Here is a 23,960-nt window from a genome sequence, read left to right as displayed (position 1 = left end):
AGCAAGGCTTTGTGGGCGTCCTGGACTCGTGGGCAACTCAAGAATTCATAAGACAGCCGATTCATAACGTCATCCCGCGATCGTCGTTGCGGCAAGTGCATTTTTTTTTCCGTAACCCTTCTATGTGAGCACCGTGCACTCCATCAGTCGAGACCGAATTGGAAATTGATGTAGAGGTATAACTGCCGCGTTCCTCGGAGAATGCACAGTAAGAACACACAAATAAATAGCCTAAATTGCTGCGTGCTACCGTGAACTTTGCCACGCTGACTAACGAAGGATTTGCCAAATTAAGGAAAGCTCGGATTCCCTCAGTTTAAAAGGCACTTGGTGGGCATTTTCTCTGTCAGAAATAATTAAGGCTGCACATTGACTGGTGCTCATAAGGCAAGATAATATCGTTTTAAGCGTTACCTAAAGCAGGTATTGCCTTCCGAAGCTTCGTGCACATGTTCTCGTGGGTACCTTGTGTTGCGCGTTCTCGTGGTGACAAGTGAACGAAAAATTTTCACAGCTAAGGAACATTTGGATTCCATAAGATAAAGGTACTTTATATGAATTTATGTATGCCGTTAGTATTCTTTGGGAACTTCACGCGCTTATCGGTATGTCCATTGGTATCTAAGCTCTTTCACGCCGACTTGGGTCACTGGGTATGAGCCCGAATACACAACTTTTATTTATTTATTTTTTATTTAGAAATACCTCACAGGCCTGCGAAGAGGCATAGGGTGAGGGGGATGTATGTTACAATAAATACAATTGGGTAAAATATATCGATGCTCGAAGGAATCAAACATAGGCACAAGACGAATAAATTTGCATATAACAAAAACCAGACATATCTTTAAAAAAAAGAAGATGAAGTGAACAGATAAGCATTGCATAAAAACAGCAAGAAGTGAGAAAATGGACTTCATTGCTTGGATGGATGGAAAATGGACTTCAAACACATTAGGTGTGTGCCACTAGGTACGTGATACTACGTAAGCAAACATTCTTGGCTAATTTCCCGGAATGGGTATATGCCATTTGGTTGATGCCCAGATGAACAAGCAGGACAAGAGTCAAGAAGTGAAGTAAGTCAACAACAGAAAACTGAAAACGTCGTCATCGAAAAAAACGTATTTGAACACATTGAGGCTTGAGTGCGCATTAAGCGAGGAGCATTGAGCAACATAGAAGTGGTAATTTTGGCAACACTGTGTGTCGTTAAATTGCTTCAATGCTAATCATATTAACGTCGACCTTCATCATGAGATGGTTTCTGCTGAATTTTTTTTCGGTCAGCAGTAATCCAGCTTTTATGCTGATTCATGCATCTAATGCAAGATAACATAATTTCAGTTTCACTGGCCGAAATTAGACCTGATTTGAAATTTTCCATCATTGTCCTTTTACTTGAAGCCTTAAACGGGCGCAATATATAATCAGAGCGAAAAAAATTGGTAATCAGAAAATAGCTTTCTTCTATGTAATTGCCGGCTTCTTAGACAATCGGCGGAGCGTAGGACATACTTTTCAAAAATGAAAAATCAGACCTGACTGCGAGCGTTCCCATATTTTCATTTACGAGGTAGTTGACCCATCCCTAAGCGGGATAAACATAGCTTTGAGATTCTAACTTACGGCTTATCTGTTTCACAAGCGGAGACGGGCACAACGAGCTCATTGAGCAGGTATCAGTCGCTGTTTGCTTTTGTTTTCACCGGCGCACGTTTAAGGGCCTCCTACCCCGGCCCCAGAGAAGCACCTCTGCGGCGAAATCTCTCCCTTGATCACTTCTTTTCTTCACCGCCATTAGGGGAGGGGGGGATGGGGTCATAAACTCTCCCCATCGAATCACCTCGTCGAGGTCTTTGGTCTCCCACGTGGCAAGGTGTAGTGAGCGAATTCCGCGCGACGCCGTCCCCAGGGCTATTGGCTCAGCGCACACACACACACACACACACACACCACACACACATCGACGAAAGCAACAGAGAAAGGGGCGAGAACGGAAAACGGAATAATAAATAGCGCTAAAAGAATGGCCCGCTCGCCGGAACATTTCCGGGCCGCAGCACCAAAGGGTACGGCATATACAAGAGAGCGGAGGGGGAGGAGTGAGCGGGGCCACTCGATGCTGCGCGGCGAAGCCGCCGAGGCTGACAGATGATATGAGCGAACGCGGCAAGCGAGGGCGGGCCCTACCCGTGCGTATATGGCAGCAGCGTCCCGAGTCGGGAAACCGAGAGCTCGCTGCGCGTCTTGCCGGACGCCCGATGCTTCGGCGCCGCCGCTGAAAGGCCTGCCCCCGCCTCGGCCTGTCGTCCCCGTGCCATCCACTCTCCCGTCCTTGTTCGCTGTCTGCGACACGTGATGCGAGAACGAAAGGAAGAACAATAAAGAGAAAGCGAAGGAGGAGACAAAAAAAATAGAGCACAGACGGAGGAGGACGAGAAAGAAAAAAAAAACAGCCACCCCACGGTACAGCCTCAACACAACAAAGTCGGAGAGAACAGATCGAGAGAACAATAACGATGGCAAGAAGGCAAAACAAAAAAGGAATGGGGGGGGGGGGGGGGGGGGATAGGGGGGAGGAGCGATAGCGTCTCAGTCGATTCGTGTTCGAGGTTTTCATCTCCGTCCGGCGCCTCTTTTTCTCAAGCGCACTAGTGGTTGTGCACTCCCCGCGGTCTCTTTACCGTTTGGGGCGGCGGCAGGGATGAGTGTCTTAGAGGAGTCCGGCAATCGTCGTCCGCCCCGTACATTATTAAGCGCAAGCGCGCCTCTGCATGCTTGCTTCCCAGACTTGCGTCGCGCCGAGTGGATCAGAGTCTTCTTTTGATGACAACCGCTTCGCTTCGTCTATGTTTACCTCCGTCAAAAGAGATCTATTATTTAGCCGCGAGTGCTAGCGCGGATTATCACTCGGTTGTGTCGCGAGCCATTTTATTTGATCTCTTACCATCTCACCCGTGTCTTCCTTTACCTGAGTATTCTCTTCATGTGATTATTTAAGCCTTCTGTGAGCCTCGTGTTTGTCTGCTTCGCAAGAAGAACGTTGGTGTCTTTCGTCAGCGCGTCTACGTCTCGTCCGTCATGGATGACGTCTCCTATATAGCGTTTGTCACCATGCGCACGGTTTGTGCACCTTAAATAAGTAACACAGCGCGAGAGAAACACGTATAGATAGTTCCGGGCATATCATGACGAGAATTGCGAATGAAAAGCTACATTTACTTACGAGACTCCCTGACTGGATGATGCGAGAGATAGATATGTGTCCACTTCGATATACAGTGTGTCCCTGCGAGAACATTGCGAGGCCGCAACAAAAATAAGCACAATACATGACTGCAATCATGTTCTTATTTTTTTATTCTTTATTCATACATTTCCCCGCTCAGCCCGAAGGCGTTACAGCAGAGGGGTTACTAGCTTACAAAAAATTCATCTTCATTTTTCACTGCACACTTGCTCAGACGTCAGTCGATTCCACTGAGCGATAGTTCTTAAAAAAAGAATTTGCATACAGGTTGAGTCCTGGCCTGGTTTGCCTAATTTTGTACTTGTGTTCAGTCTGTCCAGATATATAATTTGGCTGTGTTAAGTTACTTTCGCGATCAATTTCAGTTTTGTTATTAAATATTTGGCATATGCATATAATCTGAGTTTGTTATTAGTTCCGCTACGAACAGCCGCTCTGTTGAAGTTCCTGAGCTTTGCGTCTCTAAGAGACGCATTTCATTGGTAGGCATATAAGGGAAAAGCTTTCGTTTATGATTTATGAGTAGATGTTCTGATTAACGTCTTACGATAGAATATCATAACCATTTTCTCCTTAATTATTGCTCCTATTTTTTATGCGTAATAAAGTTACCTTAGATAAATGTTACGTACGGAGGCCAAGTTCTTTCAGCTAATACATTTTCTCGTCGTTCAACCTTAATATTTGTAGCGTACACATTCAAGGGATTCAGACAGAACGAAGTTTTCGCTGCGTTCGAAGCGTAATAAAGCGCGTGCATAAGCATTAGTGAATGTAATCACTCAATCTATTCTCCTGGGCCCCAGCTATCACTACCCTTACTAGGTGTCCATATAGCCTTTCTAAATAGACTACAGCTCACCTGTATTCTACGCAATGCATATATTGCTTAAGTCTACATAAATTTGATTTTTGCCTATAAAGTTTCAATGTTTCTCCCAATACTTATGTCATAACGTAAGAGGAAGCTTTAGCTCGATGGCTCCTACCTAAATACATGAGAAAGGAGAAATCGTTTTTGTCGGCAACCACTGCACCAAATTTGATGAAGTTTATTGCATATTGAAAGAAAAAATGTAGTGACTGTTGGTAGCGAGCTTTTTTATTTACGCCGTTATTATTTTAAGGAAAATTGTTGAAAATTGAAATTTTCAGAAAACTAAACTATCAAGTTTACAACTCTTTAACTAAGCAATGAAAAACAGTATCACAATTCTGTTAATCTCATATAATAGTACATCGAAAACGGGCAAAATTTAGGTATACACATGGTTTTCAAGCAGACCACTAGTATGCTGGTAGGACTTTTGCAAAACCCTTGTAGACACTATAACACATTCACGAAAGATACAAATTGATACATAAAACTTGTCCTCGTCGGATGCTCTAACGGATGGACTTAACAGAACTGTGATATCTGTTCTTGGTGCGGAGCTAGGAAATTGTAAACGTCGTGGTTCTATTTTTTCTCGGGCTTACCAATTTTGGAAATTTCTTTTAAAAAGTTCGTGTCTTAAATTAAAATTTCGCTTCAACAGTCACTATAATTTATATTTCCCTCTAATGCAACAATTGTCATTAAAATCGGTCCAGAGGTTATCTCAGAAAAGCCTTTCTGTGTTTTGCATGTACGAGCGCATTTTAAGAGGCTGTATCGGAGATGGGGCCGAGCTAAAGCCTTACTCGTAAAATTAATTCATAACGTCACGCATGTCATTTTGCTTGCTTCGTGTCTTATTTTAGTTTCTTCAATTCATATGCGCTTCTCACACTGTATATACAAGTAGGCTTAAGCTTTACTCGAAAGTGAGGTTAACGGCTGCTGTGAAACTCAACCTTGAGTGACGTTGAACTTAACAATAGTCTGGATGTCTGGGTAACTGAGGTATTCTAACCATCGTTAAGTCTGAAGTTAAACGCCGACCAACGAGAGCTAATTTTCCATCTTACCAATTTGCCCAATCTCTCATATCGCTACCAATTCGCCCACTTTTACAATCTTAATAAGGGGCAATCTTCTGAGCAGCTTTCGCGCCGCAGTCTGTCATAGGCAAAGTTGTCAGAAACGCTCAGAACAGCGGACGTGCGTGAGTGGAGTAACCACTTTTCCCTCGGGTGCGTTTCGCACTTGCGCTCGGCAGATCGCTGTCACGCACCACTGTGTACGCGCACCATCGCGCTCCGTCTCGTTGCGAGTGAACGGCAATATCGAGGTCATTCATGAGGAACGGCTGATAGTGACTTCTTGTCTTGCGTTTTTTTTTTTTTTGGTGGCAACCGACGAAAACGTTCCTCACGGGACCCATTCGGTGCTCCTCCAGACGCAGACTACTCGGCCTCCACCAACGCAACTCTTCTTTGCACGTGCGGTATAAAGCCATATGCTTCGCGGACAACGGACGAGAGACGCCTTCACCCTTCAGCGCAACGCCGGCCATTCTGTATTATAAGATTTGGAGCTGACTCAATGGCAAAACACCATGCCTGAAGCCCCCGAAGGAGTTGTTACGCCTACGTGACACGCCAAATAAAGGGTGCTGACACTGGCATACGTGATTTGAAAATTCAACGTGCCCACACGATGCTTTCAACATCCTAGCATTTAGTAGTTGATTTCTATGGGGGGAAAGAAGAAGTGGCTCATAGACCACGTGGTTTATTAATGGGAAAAGACTCCTTAAGGTTCTCCTATGGCCGATGGTGCAAGTCAGTCATGTCAGTTTGATTACTTCATAAGGCGGAGATTACGTGCACGATTATTCTTAGTGTACGTTAGCTAATTAAGAAGTTTTATTGATTACCTTGTACTTACTCATGTAGCGTTCCTTACTAGAACGGCTATATAAAAGACATAATCTCAGTGAGACGGGTGTCGTCCGCCATTTAATCTCACTTCTTCCAGCACTTCTTCTGCGCAGAAGTGCTGTTCCAAGAAGTGCTAATTGGAACAATAATACGTTTAGCCACAGACCTAGCTGCACTCTGCGGAATTCCAGGCGGTCAGGCGTAAACACGAGTCCCCCCATAACAGCATTCTCCATAACCCAGGGGTAGCTTTGAAATGCAAATCCTCTATAATAATTCAAATTTAGCAAACTAACATAAATTCTTAGAGGGCTGAGACATTTAGGAATGAGAGCTGATTTAGGAATGACAGTGACGTTTGGGACAAACTTCACGCCCGGTAGCTTTGACGGCTATGTGACCGCAGTGCAAAAAATAGAAGAAAGAAAAAAGTAAAAAGAAAAGAACGAACAAGAAACGGCTTTATCAGCAATCAGGCAGACGCGATTTTCCACTCCGTCAGGTTATAAATAGAACGTAATATATGACAGGGCTAGAAAGATATAGATGTGTTAATTCTTAGGATCTGACTTTGAAGCCGTATGAAGTGAACCCATTTAGAAGCCGAATGCCTGTCTAGTCTACTCTACAGACGTTTATAGGATTCTATATAGTATTGCTTAGTAATACTATAGACTTCGAAAATTTCTATATTACTGCTTACATAATGCTATGTCCTTCTATAGTGTCGTTTAATGATTATTTTACTCTCTATTTTCTGCTTATCACCTAACGCAATGACTTTCCGATACCAGACACAACGTAGGCGTCGCATGGTGCCAGCCAATGGTAAATTGCAAAGAGAATGAAAAACAAAAAGTATCGATAAATAGCGCGGCCTCTGGCGAGATCTTGACCGAATGAACTATTTTCTTTTGCTCTCGACAAACTTTGTACACAGCTTGTCAGGGGCGAGTGGGGGGAGACGTGAACTATCGCTGCGGCATCAGCAAATTTCATCCCGCGAAACATAGTTGCTTGGAATAAGGCCACCCTCTGACAAAGTGTCCCTAATGCTTTCGTGGAGCACTTGGTCGGCGATTAAGGGCTTAATTATTCAGAAAAAGCGACGATTATGGCACGCCGCCCCGAAAGCCTTCGTGAAGCATTGCGGCGATAGCTGCACTCTGTTCACAAAAAATTTAAACAGGTTAATATGAAGCTAAATCGGTTTTCTTGCTCGCTGCATCGGCCGACAAGTTCGCAGCATTTAAGAATAACTGTGCTGCTTCGGGTGGAGGGTGAGTGGAGTCTATCTTAGGAAATGTGTGTGCATAGCAAGCGGCTGCTTGCGAATATTATTAAGCAGTTTTTTTTTTCTGTGTGTGCATCAGCGCTCGCTTCAAACGCTAACAAACGAAGCCACTATAAATACAACCATGCCAGGGAGCCCTAAGAGAACAGGCTCTTCTAGGAGCTCACCCAGCTCGCTTTGTAACTGGACTCCAAAGAATGTGTAAAAACACATTTAGTGTTGAGTTCATATGTAATGCATACTTCTAATGCATTATTGCTACAAAACGTCTGTATTATATTTAACTGCTTCTTGATACAATAGTTTACTTATATCAAGCAAGTATTATGTTTAAGACTTGTTGCTACCAGAGCTGCTTTTACAAAATAAAGGCTGTAAATTGCTACGTAGCGATCATCTAACCTGTAAAAATATCAACCTGTAAGAGTTCCGGAGCGAAAAATGCACATGTTAGGACCTCTATAAAGCAAAGCTAAAATTAATAAGCGGGTAATGAAATGATATACAACCATGTGCGAAGCGCACAATTGTGTTTATTTTTATCATAACGCTATGCCTTGTTTTCATATTAACCATTCAGAATACCTGAGGCACGGGTGGCACCAACTCCCTGTTAAATTGTAATGGCAGAAATGTTTTGCGCGTTCGTTTGTAAAACTATACGTGCAAATCAAAGTACATTACTGTAACAATTAAGAAGTCAATATCGGACCAAGCCGTATTCTAGGAAATTTCGCTAAAAGATAGCAAAATCTTAATGTCGTGCCTAACGAATTAAAAAAAAACAATTTTATATGAAACTCCCACGTACATTTCTGGCAGAAAAAAGTTCCATGAATGAAGCACTTGATGCTCAATGAAGTGCTTTCGTTTCAAAATTTTCGTGTGAAATAAGCCAAATGGTAAAAAAAAAGTCGCAGTTTCGCCAGGAAGGCAAACCATCGATTGCAATAGCAAATCTAATAGACAGCTATACAAAGTAAGGACATTAGTCTTATCGGCCGCTTTAACTTACAAACATTTGCTTACTAACTAAATTAGCAAGCACGGTGTCATCGCGCACAGGCAAACATGAACACATCACACTCGATGAGCGCGGACACTCGCTGTCAAAACGCCGGCGTGAGGAAATGCGGCAGCAGCAGCGGGCGAAGTGAACTTCGTGCTGTCTATCGCTTCAACTCAAAGTGAGCGGCGAGAACGCAGCACGCACAAAGGTATCAGTTGTCGAAGCACCGATCAATTTCAAGATATGGCGCGCGCGGCCGCGGACTACGCAGTTGCTGCGGGAGTAGAACGCCGCCCACTCCCTCCCTCCGGAACCTAGCGCGCGACTGAAGATGTCACGCTTCTTCCCGCTTTCCTCTTACGCGCGCGAGATTAAGCCGCGATCGTCGGCTTCCCTCGCACGCTTTCACTCGCACATACAGCATACGGCGCGCAACGACGGTGTTATCGCCCTTGGACTTTATACGGAACATCACGGTGACGCCGACGGCAAAAATGTGCCTGGAGTGTCCGTATAATTGCTATCGCAATAAAAAAAGACGTCTATACGTCTCCTAGATAGACTGTGCAAAGATTATTGTGGCACCATTCATTTATTTGATTGATTAAAGGTGTTTAGTTACAATTGTTCACAAGAAACCTCGGACCGAGGCGGGTGACTTGCCTTCATATCCTTACTGAGGCGCTCCTATCCCTAGTACTGGTGAAGGGGGTTTTCAGAATACGCTGCCGCCTTCCGTGCACCCGCTGAGGCTTGGAAGCAGGAAAGGCTCCTTGCATAATGATAAGAAAAGGTCGAAGGAAAGGAATGTGTCAGAGTTTCGGCCTCAATATACTGTTTTTATTTTCGCTTTATTTAGGGCACAACAGTTTAAAAGCTCAATACACTACTTGTTATAGGCGACTGTTCTTTCGCCGAGTATAAAGATGACAAAAATAAAACGCTAGAAGATAACTCAATTCTCATTTGCTATGAGTATGTTAACAAAAATCCACCTGAAAGCTGTTAGCCATCCTGTAACAATATTGCTACGCGAGAGACATTCATCCTGGGGCAGACGACGAAGAAGACGGTTCTCTCTGGTGCTGGTGGCTGTCCACCATCTTGGCTACTGTGTCTCTTTTATACTGTAAATACAGTGTAAATAGTCCCGCCTTGTGCCGTTTTACGTAACATCTTTTTGGTGGAGGTGCTGGGTAGTTCCCGGTTTCGATCACGGAGCTTCGCAACGGCCGCCTCATCACGCTTGCGACCATGTCAGTCGGTGCGGGCACATCGTCTTCACCCCCTGCCCCTCCCGTCGCTCCGACCTACATCGTTCTGCCTCCTGCTCGTGATCCTGGCGTATTTTCCGGCCAGGATGGGGTTGACGTCGACAAATGGCTCAACCTTTACGAACGGATCAGCGCCGGCTACAGGTGGGACCCGACCCTTATGCTCGCCAACGTGCTTTTTTACCTCGATGGCCCACCGCGGGTGTGGTTCGAGACGCACGAGGCGGAAATTACCAGCTGGGACTCTTTCAAAGAGAAGATCCGTGACCTTTTCGGTGACAGCACTGGTCGGCAGCTTGCTGCGCGGAATGAACTTGCAACTCGTGCACAAACATCCTCCGAGTCATACGTCTCGTACATTCAGGACGTTATTGCTCTTTGCCTCCAGGTTGACGAGCACATGTCTGAGTCCGAGAGGGTTTCTCATGTGCTCAAAGGTATCGCCGACGATGCTTTTAACCTGCTCGTCTATACCAACGTTGATACCGTCGACACAATAATCAAAGAGTGCCGGTGGTTTGAACACGCGAAGAGCCGCCGTATTACCCAGAAATTCACCCGGCTGCCCAATATGGCTGCAACTTCATCGTGTGATGCCGTTCGCCTGCCGCCCACCTGTGACCACGTTACTCGCATTGTTCGTCGCGAGATTGAAGCCGCCTGTCCTGCACCTATTCAACCCCCTGTGTTTACAACCCACGCCAGTGACCCATCGCAGCCATCGGTGTCCCTCATCCAAGCTGTCGTCAGGCAGGAGTTTGCTAATCTTGGCCTTCCATCAGCGTGCCCACTGACTCGTCCTGACGCTCGGCCTTATTCCTCTGGACCCACTCGACGCTCCTACACGTCTCCCGGCTCCTTCCGCAATCCTGCGGAATGGAGAACTCCCGACGATCAGCACATCTGCTTCTCCTGCCATCAGGCCGGGCACATTGCTCGTTATTGCCGTCGCCGTTGGACCTACGTATCTCGCCAGACCTCCATGTACCCTACTCCTTTCAGACGTCCAGCCGCTGGTTCCCCTACTTACTACTCGTCGTCCTCCCACGAGCCTCTTCCATCTGACGCCACTGCTCCTGTTCGCCGCTTCTCCCGCTCCCCGTCGCCGCAACGCCGCCAATCCCGCTCTCCGCAGCCTCGCCGCTTTTCCTCGTCGTCCTTCTCTGGACGATCGCCGCAGGAAAACTAGATAGTGCAGCTTATGGAGGTGAAGCTGCAATGCCATCGTTCACTGCAAATCCTCTACTGACGCTCCCCACTCACCATAGCCTTCTTGAAGTCAAAGTCGACAATGTTCCTGTGACCGCCCTCATCGACACTGGCGCACACTTGTCTATTATAAGCGCCCCTTTACGCCGCCACCTGCAGAAGATTATGACGCCGTCTACGACACAGACAATACGTGTTGCCGATGGTGGTGCTGTTCAAGTGATCGGAATGTGCACCGCCCGTGTCAGCATTGCCGGTCGTCACACTGTTGTCCTTTTTGCCGTCCTTGCTCACTGCCCCCATGACCTTATCCTTGGCCTTGACTTCCTTTCGGCACACTCGGCCTTAATTGATTGTTCTTCTGAAACGCTCTGCCTCGATCTTCCTCTTGTATCAGATGCCTGCGATACGCCCGTCAGCCGCTTAAGCCCCACCGATTTTGTTCGCCTACCACCGCGAGCCGTCACGTACGTGTGTTTGTCATCGACCCCTCCCGTTCCTGACGGCGACTATATCGTCTCTCCGATTACAGACATCCGCCTGACGCGCAATATTACTGTGCCACATACCATCGCCACATTAGTTGATAACTGTGTGTTCCTCCCGCTACTAAACTTTGGTCTGACCCCTCAAGTGTTGCCCCAGAAGATGTCGCTTGCCCACCTCACCGCGATAACAGACTATGACGTCGAGGTTGTCGCCATAACTGCACCTGCGGAAGCTGCAGTTTCCCCGTCACCAAGTTCCGACGACAGCATTTTTCGCAACATGATTGGATCAGACCTTTCGCCTGACCAGGCCGACGCTCTTTGCCGGGTTTTGGCCTCATACAACGACATTTTCGACATTCGTGATCGACCCCTGAGCCAGACTAAGATTGTCGCCCACCGTATCAACACTGGCGACTTTTTGCCCATTCGCCGTCGACCTTACCGTGTGTCCGCATCAGAGCGCAAAGTGATTCAAAAAGAAGTGGCTAAAATGCTTGCGAAGGACATCATCGAACCATCTTCTAGTCCTTGGGCCTCTCCCGTCGTATTAGTAACGAAGAAAGACGGTTCCTGGCGTTTCTGCATTGATTATCGGCACCTCAACAAAATCACCAAGAAGGACGTGTACCCTCTTCCACGTATTGACGACGCCCTCGACTGCCTCCATGGTGCCACCTTCTTTTCATCCCTGGACCTTCGATCTGGCTACTGGCAAATTGCTGTAGACGACCTGGATCGCGAGAAGACCGCCTTCGTGACCCCTGACGGCCTTTACCAATTCAAGGTCATGCCTTTCGGTCTCTGCAACGCACCAGCCACGTTTGAGAGAATGATGGACACACTGCTTCAAGGATTAAATGGTCGACGTGTTTATGTTACCTGGACGACGTGCTAATTTTCTCCCCCACTTTCGCAACACACCTTGAGCGGCTTTCGACCATTCTAGCAATCTTCCGACGAGCTGGCCTCCAGCTAAATTCCTCGAAGTGCCACTTCGCCCTTCGTCAAATTACTGTCCTGGGCCACCTCGTTGACGCTTCCGGTGTCCGACCAGACCCAGCAAAGATACGCGCTGTCACGAACTTCCCCGTTCCACGGTCTGTCCATGACGTTCGTAGCTTCGTGGGGCTTTGTTCCTACTTTCGCCGTTTTGTGAAAAACTTTGCGGCGCTCGCACGTCCACTCACTGACCTACTCAAACAAGACGTCCCGTTTTGTTGGGGTCCTCTACAAGCTGACGCCTTCTCTGAGCTCATCGCCGCCCTGACGACTCCACCTATTCTTGCCCATTTTGACCCAGCTGCTCCCACGGAAGTGCGCACAGATGCTAGTGGTCACGGCATCGGTGCAGTTTTAGCCCAAAACCAACAAGGCGTTGACCATGTTATTGCGTACGCAAGTCGTCTCCTATCGAAATCAGAACGCAATTACTCTATTACGGAACGGGAATGTCTTGCCCTTGTCTGGGCGGTTTCGAAATTCCGTCCTTACTTGTATGGCCGCCCTTTCCGTGTTGTCACCGATCATCACGCTCTCTGTTGGCTTTCTTCACTGAAGGACCCTACTGGACGACTTGGTCGTTGGGCGCTGCGCCTTCAGGAGTACTCTTACTCAGTTACCTACAAGTCTGGCCGCCTCCATTTGGACGCGGACTGCTTGTCCCGCTACCCTGTTGACCAACCAGAGGGACCGGACATCGAACCTAACCCCTGCGTTATGTCTATGTCTCAGTTTCTCCAGATTGGTGACGAACAACGCCGTGATGATGTTTTGCGATCGCTCATTGATCGGCTGGAATCCGCACCTAACGACGCCTCACTGCGCATGTTCGCCCTCGTGAATGGCACACTTTACCGTCGTAACTTCCAATCAGATGGCCCTGAGCTGCTTCTCGTTGTGCCTAAACAGCTGCGTTCAACGGTACTGCGTGAGCTTCACGACGAACCAACTGCTGGTCACCTTGGTGTGTCCCGCACGTACGATCGTGTCCGGCGCCGCTTCTTTTGGCGCGGTCTCGCCCGGTCTGATCGACGTTACGTGACCTCCTGCGACAAATGCCAACGTCGGAAACGTCCTGCCGCACCCTCGGCTGGACTGCTTCAGCCGCTCTCCATCCCGACCGAACCATTCTTCCGGGTTGGTTTGGACCTTCTCGGTCCTTTTCCTGAGTCACAATCCGGCAAGAAGTGGGTCGCCGTTGCTATCGATTATGCGACCAGGTATGCAATCACTCGAGCGCTCCCCACCAGCACTGCTACTGACGTTGCCGATTTCTTGCTCCACGATGTTATTCTGCACCATGGTGCCCCTAGCCAATTGCTCACAAATCGAGGCCGCGCATTCTTATCACGAGTAATCGGCGATCTCTTGCGCTCCTCCTCAACGCAGCACAAGTTGACCACTGCCTACCATCCCCAAACAAACGGCCTCACCGAGAGACTAAATCGCACCCTCACGGACATGCTCTCAATGTATGTTTCATCTGACCACCGTGACTGGGACCTGGCGTTACCTTACGTGACTTTCGCGTACAATTCCTCGCGTCACGATACCGCCGGTTATTCACCCTTTTATATGCTCTTTGGCCGTGAACCAACGTTACCGATGGACACCATACTACCGGCTGCTGCCGCGCCGCCTAGCGAATATGCACGTGATGCCATCGCTCGTGCCGATCACGCTCGTCAGATCGCCCGCTCTAGGCTGTTGGCCTCGCAAGCGACCCAGAAGCGCCTCTATGACAGCCGGCATCGCGACGTTCGCTTCTCACCCGGTGCCTTAGTTCTCCTGTGGTGTCCATTCCGCCATGTTGGCTTATCCGAAAAGTTGCTATCTCGATACACGGGTCCTTACCGAATCGTCCGCCAAGTCACGGACGTCACCTACGAGATTGTTCCCGTCTCTCCGACTTTACCGCCGGCGATCGCTCCCAGTGACATAGTTCACGTTAGCAGACTGAAAGCCTACCGCCTTCCTCCTAACGACAATGTGTGAAGTGCGCCGAGACGGCGCTTGCACCGCCGGGGGTAATGCTACGCGAGAGACATTCATCCTGGGGCAGACGACGAAGAAGACGGTTCTCTCTGGTGCTGGTGGCTGTCCACCATCTTGGCTACTGTGTCTCTCTTATACTGTAAATACAGTGTAAATAGTCCCGCCTTGTGCCGTTTTACGTAACAATATTCAATTATCAAGATTTGATTTGTAAAGAATTGCTGTCTTTAAACAATGTGTTCCATTCAAGCTTGATTTGACCGAGCCTAATTGTTTCATAATCGCGTGGCGAATTATAGCGAATATTTAATTTATAAACGAATGTGTCTCATTTGTCTTCATTTTTGTCGTTTTCCAACATTTGACAGTTGGGAAATAAATCAGTTTCTCCATGGAAAAATAGTAGAAATCCAATATTGTTTCAGCGTTTAAGCGGCCTGACAGATCTCCGCTTTATGACAGTTCATAATAAATGAGTCTTGCTAGTAAAAATGTACAAAATGCCTCGCACAGTAAGGCTTTGTCAAGGCGCGGTGTTTTATTATACCTCGGTAAAGGATTAGGCGTCGTCAGTTAAATATGCAAGAAAATATATTTCCGCAAATAGTAAGTACCGATGCTAATTGTATAATAATACACACCAGAAGCTAATACTCTAGCAGCACGGATGGCAGCATTACTCGTAAAATCTAGGCATTATTGTACAGCATCACGATCAGTCCGCTTCGTTGTGAGATTGACATTCAGTTTTTTGTCCGGTCGTATTTAGACTGAAATACAAGACAAACTTATTAGCTTATGGTAAGGCTGTTTTATGTACATTATCAGTAGTGGTTTAGGCAACCCTATAAAACTCGTCTGGTACACTGTTTTTATATGGCTTACAAGCGGAGCTCAAGCTACAAGGCCTTAGTCAAAGTAACGGGGCAATAAAGATCGAAATTGTCGTCAAACCTCGACGGTAATACAATGTCTTTAGTATTCATGAACGAGCCTGTAAAATGTCTTGAATCTTACAAACAACATGGGATTTTGCAGCACGGTTGCAGTTCACAAAGGTGAACAGAGATACACGGCTACTGTGAGCGTCGTTGAATAAATTATTTGATAATATTGCAAATGTTCTCAAATTTCGTCACCGGCTTTTTCACATCTTATAGTCAAATGAAAAGAGAGAAAGGACATCAGTGGCGTGGCCATTCCGTGTGAAATGTTGTCTCTAGAACTGTAGTTCTAGAGGAAAAGTAAGAGCTCTTGTAATTGAATTGTAACTGAATAGACGCCTTATAAATGAATACAGGCGTATTACCTTCTGTCCAACGGTGTCTGTTTGTTCATTTCGGAACCATAACGAAGGGAATACGGTGTTATAAAAATGTTATGTCAGATGTGTACTTGCTATATTCATCTGCTAATATGCACGAATACCACCGGCACGAATTCGAAGTATTCTTTTTCTGACTTTACAGCATTTCACGCAGTCGCTAATCTGAAAAAGTAATATTGTTGACTGGTGGCCTTCAATCACTTACAGATATTCTGACGGGTGCATTCAAGGCCGTATTTGCAGAAAAAAACGAAACACGAAACAATTTAATGTGGTCGACAATTTTGTTCGGACTAGTATCCGCTTACCTACAGCCCGTACGTTCAGGGCATGATGACAAGATCACCAATCAGCATCTTGTTGAAAACATTCTGAAGACTGGAGTCGCATTAGACTTTGGAATATTTGGAAATTCTAAAATGTTATCACGCGGCGTAAGCACACAGTTGCACTCTCTAGTGATTTTTGCACTCTATGAACCATGAAACTTTAGCAACATTAAAGTTTCCTCCTCACTGGTTTTTTTCATGTAGTTGGTATCCTTTGCCAAGCATCATTCACACTTCTCCGTGATTTGTCATTGTCTAATGCAAACTTATGCAAACTGACTTAACTGTCCCTGTTGAGCGCTTTGCCGTATTTTGAAACGTTGGAACTCATTCGTGTGCTTTATACCACTTCATAACTACGCGAAACAAGAGCAATTCCAAAGTCCTAAAGGAAACGCGAGTTTTGGCTTGCTGGATGAGTTTAGCTGTTTCTATCAACACTTTTGCGCCTTCGTGACATTTCGGCTTGAAGGAACATTGGCATATATGCTCCCTACGAAACATGTACCGGTAATTGTGTAAGTAGGATGGTTCCACTCAATAGGGGCTCATATTCACAAAACTCTTCCTGCTATAATAGTTCGCAACAGAGATCGCCGATGAATTGCTGTATCTATAAGGTAGCATATTGGCGAATGCGATCAACCTTGAGTCGTTGGTTAAGTACTTTTCTCTACTTCTTTATTCCCTACAAATACACTGAGCATTGTCTGTGTGTTTCAGGAAGCGTCAGAAAGCCGGGACGACCTTAACCAAGTGGAACGACACGTTGTGATAAGGTGTATAATGACACCATTATTATATGATACATGAATTTTAAGCACTTTGCTACTTACACACATCTATGACACTGAACGGGCGGCAAAGCAACTGATGATATCCCGCTTCTTAGACGCGCCAGCAGCATCAGTGCACGGTGCGTCGTTGTGCCCTTCGTAGCGATTCGCTCTTGCCTCGCGTTGACAAGCCCCGGTGTCTTCCGGAATCTGCGAGCCTATGTTCGTGACGGCAGTGATCGATGAGCTGTCGCTGAGAACGCAACAGCGGCATGATGCTGCGGTGAAACCACTCCGGCGTGTGCTGGCTTATCGAGGGTGGGCGCCGGCCCATCGGGGTGAAGCCGCGCTTGCATACCGCGATGCATCTGCTGTAGCAAGCGGCTTCGCCATTTCATGCTCTGCGGCACGTATTGGCCGCCGCGACGCAGGATGAGGCGTGGGACTGCTCTTCCTCTCCTCCCGGATGTTGAATAGCTTCCGACGTTAACGCTGGGATGCTGGGGTAATGTTTTGACGTAAGGAGGCGTGTTTCAGTGTTGTTGTCGAAGGCTGCCCGTGGCAAAAAGGTGCTTTGCGTTCTAGAAAGCAGCTGGATCAATACGACACTGATGCCGTAGCTGCCACCACCGAAAAATACCTGGCGCTCATAAAGGGATATGAAAGAACAAGAGTGATATAGGTGACAGGTATTGAAAGGAAATGACAGGAAATGAAAGATATTCTCTCAAAAATTTCTTTCCATTACCTAGCTTCAAGAATAGCTGATTACCAAAGAAAGTAAGAACAAATTCTTGATTTTGAATTTCGCGCTACAGCTCTATAGTCAATTACATTGACGTCACGTCACGAATTCCACTGTATTCTTGCTTATTTCTGCCGTTTTCGAGTGACTGAAGAGACAAAAGGTTACTACATTGCTTTCTCGTGCACTTTCAAAAGCATATGTTGTTTAGGATTAGTGAAGGGGGAGTTCTCGTTCTCCTTTTATTTCTCTCGCATTAAGCATTCTTTTCCTTTTTACTCCCCTACATCTTTTCACCGTGCAGGGTAGCCAACCAGAGCTTCTTCTGTTTGAGCTTCCTGCCTTTCTATGCACCCTTTTTCGTTGTCTCTCTTTTAAATGCAGCGCTAGGACTATTTCTTTTACGTGAACAAACAATACTATGAAGGCACGAACTAGGCATCAAGTACTACGTTTTGCCTGAGTAACACAGATGTTTAGCACTTGTTACAGAACATCGCAATGTTAAAGTAGTTAGTTACGTTTATAAAATGACATCACAATAAGTCATCAAGGCACGAAATGGCGCCACAGTGAAATCTAGCACAATAGGTCACAAACACTGCAGGTCCACCACAGATGCAGCATGTCACAAGATAAAAAAACGCATAAAATGCCTCAATGTGCCCATATACCTACAAGATCATTTATTATTGATAAACACCCGAGAACGAATTCACGAATGAATGAATGAATTAATTGATTGATTAATTAATTAACTTTTATTTCCCGCTGTAAGAAAGTGGAGGGGCTCGTAAGTGATGTTTGCTATTGGACGACAGCCTTTTATAATAATATGTCCAGCATCAGGACTGGCTGGAATTTGATCTTACGAAAAATTTTGTCTTACGATCTTTTTGTGATTACGGACCCAGGAGCCCTACTCATAAGAGTATTTGTGCGTGAGTGCGTTTTTCCTGGCTGGGTGCATTCACTAATAACGACTCCAGCGTCAGGATTGGCTGGAATTTGTGCTTACGAACAATGTAAGCGTAAAGTTGTTTCGTGAATACGGGCCCTAGACTGGCACGAGGTTCTAAGCTTGGCTAATTGGTTTATGTTGGGAACAAGTAAGTGAACTAACAGCGCATTTGTCCTGTTCATTTGTTTGTCACGTCACCAGCATCTTTCGTCATGATGAGCCGTACTAGCACCGTGCAAGAAACATCAAAACCTGTGATGTCACCGAGAGATGATGAGTGAATTTTATATTGGTGACGCTATCACTGCTTGTTCTTTGGGCTCATTTTGTCAGGTAACAAAGGCTCATTGTAAGACTGATTTTTTTAATGGTATAAAAGTGTAAATTTCTAATGCAGCTTAACTTCGTATTTCACTTTTGGTAACAAAGACAGAGCGATGAATATCTGCACTTATTGCATACACGCGGAGGAAGTTCCACTTATGCTTGCTGGGGGCTTGTTCGCTTTAGTTCTATTTCCAATTGTTTCATTTTTAGTAAATGCGTCAAGCAAACTGGAAAATTTGTGAATAAAAAAAAAAGTATGGTACAGCAGATGCGTTGCCTCAACTACACCGCAAGAATGTTCCTGATTGAGTGTGAAGAATATTCATTCCACTTCGTGTTCGAATCTGATCTTTGTGGTGTAGCAAAATTTGACACCTTTGTTAACAAAGCGGTGCACTCTCACGAGAACACCGACATACCGTCGATGTACTTGTGGAATGAAGGCGTGTGTAGTAATCATTCAAACAAAAATAGACCAGCGCTAGCCACCACATTAGTAATTCATTCCCATAAAGTATGAGAAATGTTGAAGGTATTTTTAGTGAGTATTATGAATGTGCTTTACGTTAGTGTTGGTTACTCTCGTTTGACATCATTCGACGGTACATTCACGAAGTTGGCACTGTAACATATTTTATCGCCTTGATGCCAGGTGGCATACATCATCACAAGCATATCAGAGCTGCCTGTCAAGTCTTTGTCCAATACACAACAGCCCTTTTTTTTCCTTCGTCATCTTTTTTTATATTTCATGAACCATCCATAATTAGCATCAGAGTTCCTGCTTTCACTTCGTCCTTCTTCTGTCAGGGCGTTTGCACGCATGCTGACATTAGGCAGCAGCACTGACTAGCAAGTAGAGGCGAGCGAAGAAGTGCTGAAGCTCTGCAGTTCTTAATACACGATTAAAATGCAACTTACAGACGGCACTTACGTCTTCATGGAAAAGGTTAACGGCCAGTAATCACACTGGTGTGACGTCATAAATTGCGACTGCAAGAAACTTAGTTTATCTACCATACACTCAGCAGGATAATACAACTGGCACGTTGGAAACGATCAATGTTTTTAGCTATAGGGTTGTGGCTGCTAAGCTCCAGGTCACGTGTACGTTCCCGGCCTCGGCGGCCGCATTTCAATGGCGGCGAGGCGGGACAACGCTCGTGTACGTGGATTGATCTGCCCGTTAAAGAACTCCAGGTGGTCAAAATTAAGCCGGAGTCCCCAATTACAGCGTGCCTCACGTTGAGGTCACGGTTTTGGAACCTAAAACCTCAGAATTCATTTTAAATAATGACTTTTCTTCGAGATGCAAAGAAAACTTGGACACCGAAAAGTAGGAATGGCACCTACGGTGAACTGTACTCGTACGTTAATAACGTAACAGAAATGATTAATATAAGATATATTCGCCACGGTAGTACCACTAAGCGCATGGTCGTCCTCGTGAATATCCTTTCTCATTCTTTCTTTTGCTGCGTACTGGGCTGCTCTGCTTTATCGACATTCAGAGTGCATTATGCGTGTAATCAGATATAGACTATGTTAAATCTAATTAAGGGCAGGGAGACTGGTGAGCTTGCCAACACCCGTTTCGCAAGCGCATCATGGAGGATTTTGTTTGGTTTCTGGACAAACAAGGTTCTCCCTTGCTGTCGCGCTACCGTGTTATGTTCCGGTGTTTCCGGAAACAGCCCCTATTCACCGTTGTTTGCTTGCTTACTGACAGATGATTTATCTTTGGCTTTGGGAGAATGCTAAAAATCACGCCTCTTTAACTTTTCGCATTTGAATACATATTGGCAAGCCCGTCGCGCCCATGCGACAACTGTGCTTTGTTATCGACTCTCTCACTCTCTCTACCTGATTACACTGAAAGAAAAGTGAAAACTGGCGCGTCGACGCCTCTTTGTTCGTGTAACGATAGATCAGAGGCCCGAGCGTTCGAGGCATGTTTCCTGAGCCTAGCATTCTGTGGCAGTGGTTTAATCTGAGGGTAAGCAAATGTGTGCCTTTTTCTTTGCCAGTACAAGCATGGAATATTTTCCTCCGACTTAACCTGGTATTTTTATTCTTCACGAAAGCCAAACTTCTCCCGGAGTCACTCTATACCTACGGTAGGCCACTACCCAACGCGAACCAGTCTTGTTTACTCTTTTATTCATTTTTTCTATCGTTTTTTTTTTTCTCTCATTTGGAAGAACAAGTTCTAAGACTCTCTTTTTTTTTCTATCGCGATTTCTACCACGTCCTTTTCGGCGGGAGGGAAGGTTGTGAAAATGAGCCCTCTCCAACAAAGCTACAGCTCGCTCGCTCGCTCACTCACTCACTCACTCACTCACTCACTCACTCACTCACTCACTCACTCACTCACTCACTCACTCACTCACTCACTCACTCACTCACTCACTCACTCACTCACTCACTCACTCACTCACTCACTCACTCACTCACTCACTCACTCACTCGGCAGCCTGTCGGAGAGCGATCCAATCTTCCTCATTTGCTCGAGACTTTAAAATTAGAGCCGAAGCACGCTACACACTTTGTTCCAATGCGACGCATCGCCAACGGACGCCCCAGGCTGCGTAGAAAGACAGTTTATTCGAACGCTTCATTCGCTCTCGCAGCGCTGATTCTCCTTCCCTCGCGACGTGCGCTCGGTTGGCGCCGTTGACTCGCGCACGGGCCGGGCCCCCGAGGCTAGCTTCGGCACCAGGCACCACGACGCATGGGCGTGCACGCACGTAACGCGGCATGGCTCCTCGAGGCCATTCTCACGCAAATTTCGTCCTTGCCCGTCGCGCCGCCTCCGCTCTCGTTACTTGCGTCGCCGCCCAGTCTGTCTAAGGCCGTGGCGGCGCTAGTATAGAGAGCCAATAAGACTGTCGAGTGCGAGAAATTCTTCACTGTCAGCGGCAGGTGCAGCTAGAATTCGTGGGGGAAAATCTCATTTGCACGTCGCAGCGGTGCTGGCGGCGCTCCGGAATTTTTTTCAGAAAGCCTGCCGTGTGCCTCGCGGCCAGCGCGTCATTCGTCTTGCAAAATGAGCTGCCTCAGTTCCGCGTGATGATGGCTTGAGCGGCGCGGCCAACCGTGCGGTTTCTCAAAGCGATATCTTCCGCGCGCGTGTTTCACTATGGGCGGCACTCGCGATTTCCGTCGCGCCCAGGAACGGCGATCACCTTTTCACCGAAACGTAACATTACTCGTGCGAGCGGCTCGCGCCGGAACCGAGACTCCTCGTCAACGTCTGTCGGTGGCTGGATGAGCGATCTCGCCCGAATAAAATCTCTTTCAAATCTTTTTTTCTTTAATTTATTTTGTTCCTCAGGCGCTAGCGTGTACCTGTTTTAAGACGGTCGATAAGCGGCAACGACGGTGGCGCTCACCCTTGAGCGACGCCTGCTTAACGTGTCAAGGAGTTTCAAACTGTCGTCGTCTTGGTTTAATAATATTGCCTTAGGCGGTGCTCCGCGTGAAACGAGTGTGACGCCTCAGGCACTCGGGAGCTTCGTGTTCTTCTCTTGTATTCTTATCAGCGTGTAAGAAAATACAATACACAATGTGAATTGTCGGATAAATTCTCGTTCCTGTTACTATGGCGCTCTTGAGTTAAAATGAGGATAGCGTTAGATCAGGGCGGGAGGGAGGAGCGAGGTTGGCATTATATTTTAAATTCTTCGATAAGCGCACTAGCAATGCGCCATCTTGAAGCCTATCCTGTCTTTCTTTATTATCTCTTTTCTTTCGACGTGAAGAATTACAGTTTGATGTTTGTATGACTTGTTGGGAAGGGCAATGGAAACACGTATTTAGGACATGTGATGGAAGTAAAAATCTAACAAATAAAAATTTTCAAACACTACATCGGCTATGCTGCATGATACGCGGTCACGGTCAGTAAAAACATGGCGGGATATTAGGCCCTGAATGTAGCAGACAAAACGCAAAACTTGGGTTTCATTTGTCAAATTTTCTGTTCGCCGCTCCTTCTTGAGCAATTTTGGGTAAATAACAATATTATCTAAATTACAGAGTAAATTACAGAGTAAATTGGTAAATTACAGAGTTTGAAACATTGAACAGTTAAAGTGTTCTTGTAAATTAGCACGTTTGAACTTTTGGACAATTTAGGCCTTACGTAGAATTAAAGTGCTTTTATTTTATTAATTTAACTGAAACTGTAACTGTTGTCAGTTAATAAGTGGCCGCCTTCTACACAAATAATACATTTTCCAATAAATAACTCTACACAAGATGAGGTGATATGAAAACATTGCGACAATAAAGCTATTTTTGCAAACGTGCTTGAACAGTTAATATAAAAAAACAGCAGCAGCAAACTCTGCACTTTCTGCAGTTAGACACAAGCCAATCAGTCAAGTTACTTAAATAATAAAAAAATTAAAAACGAGAAATTAGTATTAATACATGGATGCAGTATTACAGTGATTACAAAGAACACATCTCGGGTGTTTGAACAGAAACCTAAATGAGGGGGAAAAAACGAAACTTGTGTGCCTATAGAAGTGCTAGAATGTATTTTAAATAAGAAAGTCTTTTGTTCACCACAGTCTTCCGCATTTCGAGACTCACTTTAACTAGCACACTTTGGCAAAATTTAAAGAAATGACACAAGTTAATCCCTGTAATTTGCTTCACCTATGTCTGTAAACTTAATTTTCACTGTGTGTAATCTCACTCAATTCTAGACTGCAGCGGGCATATTCAGATAAGACGGAATGCTACAACCCTCGTGGACTGAGACTCCGGCGCACAATAAAGTGCCACAGGTGGTGAAAGATAGTCCCTATAGCCTTTGATTACGGCGTCTCTCATATCATGTGCGATTCCTTGAAAGCTAAAATCAATCAATCCATCAGTTGATAAAATAGATCTCGAGCGAAGAACTTGCCCTTCGACACGTGCAGCTCGAGAAAACCCTCCCTTCCCACATTTTTACAGCGAAGCGTTTAAGGGCTAGTTCCCCCAGGAACGTGTCCGCGTGTAGAAAGAAACTATCATCATCAGCCTTTTGGCTCCATGGGAGTGGCGGTTTCCCGCCAGTTGTGCCTAAGGACAGGTGTCAAAACGGATGACTAGCATGACTATAGGTCACAACATCACTAACATCACACGCTCGTCATTTACGCCACGATTAAC

Source organism: Dermacentor silvarum, chromosome 6 (assembly GCF_013339745.2).
Source record: "Dermacentor silvarum isolate Dsil-2018 chromosome 6, BIME_Dsil_1.4, whole genome shotgun sequence".
NCBI classification, from domain to species: domain Eukaryota; kingdom Metazoa; phylum Arthropoda; class Arachnida; order Ixodida; family Ixodidae; genus Dermacentor; species Dermacentor silvarum.
Note: the sequence above shows the minus strand (reverse complement) of the source record.